Source organism: Cyprinodon tularosa, unplaced genomic scaffold (assembly GCF_016077235.1).
Source record: "Cyprinodon tularosa strain WSP-4 unplaced genomic scaffold, ASM1607723v1 ctg314, whole genome shotgun sequence".
In the NCBI taxonomy this organism is placed as follows: Eukaryota; Metazoa; Chordata; class Actinopteri; order Cyprinodontiformes; family Cyprinodontidae; genus Cyprinodon; species Cyprinodon tularosa.
In genome coordinates, this window is record NW_024039024.1 from 856776 (window position 1) to 864943 (window position 8168).

Here is an 8168-nt window from a genome sequence, read left to right on the forward strand (position 1 = left end):
TTAAGGGCAAACACAAAGTTTTACATGTGGCAATAAAATGCTCCAAGATAAGTTTGTTCATATTAGAAATTCCCACAAGAATTTTAAATTAGATGTTTTGAATCTCATAAACGAGATGCAATTCAAAATTACCCATATTTCAACATTGCTTCAGGTTGATTGTTTGATACTTTAATTCCCCCAAAGAATGGCAGATGAATCTAACAGGGAAAACAATAAAAAGAGCTCATACATCCAAAAATCCTCGAACTGAATAACATTGAAAAGGGTTAAAAAGGTAGAATATAGCAAAAAAAATGTTTTTGTTGTTTTATTTTATTGATTACCTTGATCCAGTTCTGAATGTTGCTACTTAGGATCTTCTAAATAGCTAACAGAAACATTAGCTTCCCCCTTCTTACTCCACATCAGCTCACACTATCATTGGCTTGAAACATAACACTTCCCTTCAGCTGCCTCAAACTGATTTCCCTGTGATTTCATCTGACTGATCTAATTAAAAAAGGCAATTGATGGAAAAAAAATTGCCTGTCTGACATTATAACAGTACAGTCTCTCAGAAGAGCAATTATCACTTCTACAACCTATGAAACTATAGGATGCTCTTTCTGTACTTCCATATATGGGTATGTAAACTTGAAATCATGTATAGTCATCAACGTTTTACACAAGCTGGTTATTATATTTTTTTTTCAGGAAAAAAAAGGTATAAAATACATCTAAAATATAGGAGTACAGTTTTATTAAGTAAGTGGATAACTTTTAACATGGGGATGATACAATGCTATCTGTGGTTAGGGAGGTGTTGCTTTGTGTGGGTAATGAATATTTTGTTTTCCTATGCAACAGTTGTGCAACCGTTATGCAAATAATGCAATCATTTTTGGCGTTTACTTAATCATATTTAGTTGTTTTATCAATTGTATTATGTCCAGCCATGCTAATATGAAAAAAATTGGGTTAAAGTAACTAAATATGATTCAGTGCAGGAAATGCCAAACATGGTTGCATTGAATCCGAATGAATAGTGTAATTCCCAAATGTTTGGCACTGTCATCAGGGTCACCATTTCAGAGTGAATAAAATTATTTAATGTTAAGCACAGGTATTTTTAGAGTACTTATTTTTCAATAATAAAATAACAAGAATGATTAATATGATATTCCTGTGGTTTATGGCCATTTAAAAACCTTAAAGGAATGGCTTCGAAATGCGTTAATCCCCTTTAATCTGATACATCTTAAACAATCCAACTCTATACCCGACTTGTCAGGTATATTGCTTCATCTTCAATCTTTTTATCTCTTATTCTTAAAGCTACAGTGTGTAATAATTACAGGGATATACAGTCAGAAATGTAATATATTATACATAACTATGTTATTTATCATCATCTACGAGCTCAGCCTCTTAACCTTAATATTTGCGTTGCCTTAGAATTCGTTATTTCTAATTACATAGGAGCGGGTCTCGCAGCCATGGAGGCAGACATCTTTGCGCTGCGGCAGCGCATAGCCAAAAAACTAGCGATTGCGAGATCGCCCATTACGCTCGAAAGTAACTACGGCAAGTTGAGAGAGATGAACTGAGACGGTACTGAACACACAAACTAATGAAATACTATCTGTAAAATTATCTATGTAAACAAACCTCATCACTTGAGAAGGTAGGTGATGCGGACGTCGTGGAAGACATTTTGTCCCGTAACGCTCGCCGTACTGTTGGGGGGGAGAAGCGGTGGGGGAAGATGTTCTTGTTGCTGCGGTCTGCAGTCTGGACGTTAGATGTCGCTGAAAATTACACACTGTAGCTTTAAATAAACCTGAGGTCTTACAATAGACTGGATTTATGTTGGGATTATTAATGTTTTCCAATGAGACAACATCTGAAGGTAACGGCTTGTACTGATTTTTCTTAGGGGTATCAGATGGGAATGGGCTGATCAACATTTAAATGGAGCAAACTGGGTATTGATTGAATTCTGAGAACATTCATATATAATACTATAAAATTATGTCTCCACATCTCTTTATGCTTTGTGTGTTTATATTCAAATCTGCTATTGTCTATCTATGCTTTACTGATGCTGAAACGTTTGTGGACGTTGCAGCCTCTTACAACAAAACAACAAAAACAAACACATTTCTGTATATATTAAAAGTGTGTTGTTTTTACTATTAAGAGTAAACTACAGTTTTACAAAGTTGCATATATGTTTTATAACCTTTATATGCCTCAAGGACAGGTTGGACAGATAATAAGATACTTTCTGTCAAATTGCCTTTAAATATGGTGTCAAAGATTTATATACACTGTAAATTTTTTTATTTTTTATTTTTGCTTTTAGTAAAATGTGCTATAGTCTGTTGGTGTTTTGATGCTGTTTTTTGACATGTAACATTTCAGGATTTTATTATTTTCTGTGTTTGCATTTGTCATTTACAGGTGCTGGTCATAAAATTAGAATATCATGAAAAAGTAGATTGATTTCAGTAATTCCATTTAAAAAGTGAAACTTGTATATTATATTCATACATTACATACAAACTCATATATTTCAGATGTTTATTTTGTTTAATTTTGATGATTACAAATGACAACAAATGAAAATCTCAAATTCATCATATCAGAAAATTAGAATATTGTGAAAAGGTTCAAAATTGATGGCCCCTGGTGCCACACTCTAATCAGCTAATTAACTCAAACCACCTGCAAAAGCCTTTAAATGGTCTTTCAGTCTAGTTCTATAGGCTACACAATCATGGGGAAGACTGCTGACTTGACAGTTGTCCAAAAGACGACCATCGACACCTTGCACAAGGAGGGCAAGACACAAAAGGTCATCGCTAAAGAGGCTGGCTGTTCACAGAGCTCAGTGTCCAAGCACATTAATAGAGAGGCGAAGGGAAGGAAAAGATGTGGTCGAAAAAAGTGTACAAGCAAGAGAGATAACCGCACCCTGGAGAGGATTGTGAAACAAAACCCCTTCAAAAATGTGGGGGAGATTCACAAAGAGTGGACTGCAGCTGGAGTGAGTGCTTCAAGAACCACCACACACAGACGTATGAAAGACATGGGTTTCTGCTGTCGCATTCCTTGTGTCAAGCCACTCTTGAACCACAGACAGCGTCAGAAGCGTCTAAAGAGAAACAGGACTGGACTGCTGGTGAGTGGTCCAAAGTCATGTTCTCTGATGAAAGTAAATTTTGCATTTCCTTTGGAAATCAAGGTCCCAGAGTCTGGAGGAAAAGAAGAGAGGCACTTCATCCACGTTGCTTGAAGTCCAGTGTAAAGTTTCCACAGTCAGTGATGGTTTGGGGTGCCATGTCATCTGCTGGTGTTGGTCCATTGTGTTTTCTGAGGTCCAGGGTCAACGCAGCCACATACCAGGAAGTTTTAGAGCACTTCATGCTTCCTGCAGCTGACCAACTTTTTGGAGATGCAGATTTCATTTTCCAACAGGACTTGGCACCTGCACACAGTGCCAAAGCTACCAGTACCTGGTTGAAGGACCATGGTATCCCTGTTCTTAATTGGCCAGCAAACTCTCCTGACCTTAACCCCATAGAAAATCTATGGGGTATTGTGAAGAAGAAGATGCAATACACCAGACCCAACAATTCAGAAGAGCTAAAAGCCACTATTAGAGCAACCTGGGCTATCATAACACCTGAGCAGTGCCACAGACTGATCGACTCCATGCCACGCCGCATTGCTGCAGTAATACAGGCCAAAGGAGGCCCAACTAAATACTGAGTGCTGTACATGCTCATACTTTTCATGTTCATACTTTTCAGTTGGCCAACATTTCTATAAATCCTTTGTTTTTATTGGTCTTCAGTAATATTCTAATTTTCTGATATGATGAATTTGAGATTTTCATTTGTTGTCATTTGTAATCATCAAAATTAAACAAAATAAACATCTGAAATATATGAGTTTGTATGTAATGTATGAATATAATATACAAGTTTCACTTTTTAAATGGAATTACTGAAATCAATCTACTTTTTCATGATATTCTAATTTTATGACCAGCACCTGTAAGCCGCTGAAATGGTGAAAGTGAGTAATGCTGCAATCGCTGTCCAAGGTGCTGAATCCGTCACAGCCTCCCTCTAATGAAAGTGTGACTGAAGTGCTGCCTGCATCTGCACTTTCACACGTCCTCTCACACTTTCCAGCAGAAGAGGGAGAACCCTCATTCTAAAAAGCCCTCTCAGGATACAAGGGTGTTATAAAGGCTTTATAATGTTTTTTTTTTCCAACAAATTTTTTAAATCCTGATGATTTTTAATAAGGCACACAAGCTGTAATAGATTATACCTAAACATAAACAATTAATAAGTGGAGATAACTTTAGCCACCACCAATGCCACTACATGTGGATTTTGAATAACATAAAAAAAAAAAAAAAACATAAACATGCCTTAAAAATAAACCTACATTAGAACGTTTTTATTTCCTTTTTTTTGTTTTGCACCTTAAATCACGCATATCTTTCAGGCCTACCATCATATTTTTACGTCCCAGGATTGACAGAAGAAAAAAGTTTTAATCACATGTTCGGGAATTTTTCCATCTTCAAAATTAAAAATATCATTGCAGTTTATTCACACACTTTCTAATGAATTTTCTCCTGCTTATTTATCTATAAAGAAAGCCAATTATTATTTGCTTTAACTACAAAGGAGAAAGGACTGATCCTCCAGTATGAAGCATTTACTAAGAACAAAATATACAAGTGTCTCAGGCCAAAATGCCTATCATCACTGACTGTATATGCTTCATATGTTACATTTTCAGTGTGTATTTCACATAGCATGATCCTTTGTACCATGGTGCCCGGTACTTTTTAATCTTGTGTCAAAAAGCCATTTGTCAAGAACTGCCTTTTGACTGTTAAAGTTAAACTGTTCCCCTGAAGCATAATTCATTAAAGTTTGTTGTACATCTGTTTTATTTGCTTTACTACCTGCTTTTATCATTTTTTTTTTATCTTTACTTGCTTTTATTTTCTTCTATTTCATGTATCAGCCTCTGCATGTGAGGGTAACAGTGATGCAGGAGTTTGCCATACAACCAGAGAGTTGCAAGATATTGTGTCCTTGGGTAAGACACTTCATTTTTCCTATGGCTGTCTGGTTGCGCCTTTGTACAGCAGCCTTGTTTCTGTCAGCGTGCCCCAAGGCAGCTGTGGCTATGGCTTGAAAGGCAATATATACGTACTGGACATTCACCATATTGCTAGGTAAGATCTTCCGTAAATAGCATTGAGAATGACAACTTTGGGAATGATGTTGTTTCAAAGTCTGCTTTGCCTATTATCAGGCTAGATCCAGCTAATCGTCATATTTGTAAAATAAATTAAAAAAACAAATGGTTATTTTCTACATGCTAGAGTTGTCTGCTCATAACCCTTTAAAATAACTCTACACCAAAAATTCTGAATGTGCCTTTTACTCCCACATGTGAATCTAATTCAAATTAGCATTAACCCAAAATGGATGTTTTGCATAAAGGAGCCTTGATTGTTATAGATAACTGGAATTAAACTAATTAATGATTTCCTGACTGATTAAACAACAAACAGAAGGGAACAAAATAAGTTATTGCTAAAGCATTCCAAAATAGTTCAAATATGTTGGTTCATTGCCCATCTATAAATATTAATCAAGGAGTAAAATTAGAAACTTGCTCTTTAGGAGTAAGTGTGGGTAGTAATCTAGTGCAAGTAGGGGCTAGTTTAAGTGGGATAGGACCCTTTATCTGTGTGTGCATGTGTTCTGAAGGCTTTCATAGAAATGAATTATTTAGCTGAGAGTCTTCTTTGCTTATCCACGGTTGACTGGCTGCAGGCATGTACCATTCTGCACCCAGTGGCTAAAAAGAGCAGCCTAATTCACCATCCGCCTCTCTCCAGTGCAGTGACCCTGTCTCATCTTGTAATCCTACCCTGAGTTTCTTTAACATGTGTGCAGGTTGAAGAAGAAGAAAAAAAAACACGACTTTGATGTAAAGGCTGAAAAGTATGAAGAAAAAGACAATAACAAAATAAGGAACATGCTCTTGAAAATATATTTTTAGGGTGGGTTGAAAGTTTTTCTTTTTGTTTAAAGACAAATATAACCAAATTGTATATAACCAAAGAATAATAAAAGATAAAACAAGTCATTATAAGCCCAAAGGCAATGATGGTCTGCCATCCTTAAGTGGGATTCCAATAGCAAAGAGCCAGTTGCGACAAATCATGTAAAATATTCATCCATGTGCAGGTCTTAATAATGCATTATCACTGAATATACCACCCAAAGCTTTGCAGCATTCGGCTATGACCTGACTGCCACCAAGTACTTGAAGTACAAGAATCAAAGATTCTGCTCTTTTTTATATCAAAGGAACATCATTTTAAATTCAGCCTAAGTGGCTAAAACTGTCTTGAAGTTCCTGATTTCTAAGTCTTTTATTCATTGCGTTGGTGAAGTCAGAGAAAAAAAGTTGTCCTACAGCAAAGAAGGGGTTAATGAAAGGAAAAAATGATAGACATGAACAGCAATGTCCCACTGGTTTACTATCTCACTCTCTACATTATTAATTTTAGAGGCATGGCAATAAGTAGAGCCTGTTAGAGTTTCATGCATCAGACAGCTGCTGTCCAAATATAGACTGAAAAGCCGGTAGATCTTTAATTGACATACTCAAACTGTCACAGGGAGAAGCTGATGTGACTCTGTCAGGCTGAAGACTGAGACAGATTGGTTACTGTGAGTGTCTGTACTACAGCTTCTGCTTCATCTCCATATTTAGCCTCCATCCTTCCCTTAATCCGACTTCAGTGAATCTCATGCTACCAAGAGCACATAGGAACTCACATATACATGCATGAGCTCTGTCACCGTCTCAACCATTCATACATCTTCAGGAGAAACGTGCAGCCTTTATGTTTTCCTTTCCAACACACACACTCACAGACAAATGTGTACATGCTCACTGAGTGCACTCAAGAGGGGATTAGACTGAACTGTTGAGCTGTTTTGAGGCATAGGATGGGCTACTCAAATCCACAGTCACACTCTATTTTAACTGAGATGTTGAGCTGTCACTACCCTAAACCCTCAGCAGATTTGCGGGAATGTGTTTGTTAGAGAAGGCAAGGCATATTCCGCCCCACGTGTGACCTTTAAGAGAAGGTTGGAAATAAAGAACCTACCTCTTCTCTTTTTTTGAGTCCACGAAAATAAGATTGTGTATTATTCAATGTTCTTTGAGATGAGAAAAGACTAATGTCATATGATAGTTTATGCAAATGCCTCCCTATCATAGAGCTTCCTGAAATAATAATTTAAATAATTCCCACAGAGGTTCCTAAAATAATCATCATTTGAATAGGCTCATTTACATTATGCTTTGAAAGTTTTTTTTTGTTTGTTATTAAAATTTTACAAATACAATGTTATGCCAAACTAGAATATGAGTATGTTAATGAGTTACTATGTTAAATAATCATGATTTCAATACTGGAACAATTAATGCACCCATCTAATCACAATAGGAATCAGGACCTTCTGTTGCTCTGGAATTCACTGCAATCTCGCCTACAAAGTCTCTCTCGATTCAAAAATAGTCTAAAATCGCATCTCCTTCTTTGCCTATCTTGGTGTATACTTTTTCTTCTGTAGTATTTCTGTCCAGTCTTAAAAGTTTGATTAACATTTTATTGTTGCCTTTCAGTTGTAGTCTGATTCCAGTCTGGAAATTCAAACTATAGGCTATTTAGAACACATTTTTAAAATGTAAGCTTCCAGGCTTGGAAAAAAAAAACACACTTAAACCATAAAAACCTTCCAACCACAGAAGCAACACCTACTTTGAATGACTTTGTATTCAATCCCTTTTTATAAGACATTTGTTCATCCTTGTTATAATCTTGACTAGTTGCTCTATAAATACTAGAATGTGTCTCTTTTAATCGGCAGACAGTGAAGGTGTTGCTCCGTTTGTTTAACCAGTAGTAACATAGCTCTTTACTGCAATCTATATTTAACAGACTTAAATCAAATAAGCTTTGTAACTTTTTTTCTGTGGTTGTTTTTGGTTTAGACTTATATCAATATAAAAAGAAAAAAGATGAAATACAACGAAGAAAACTACAAACAGGACACTTTACA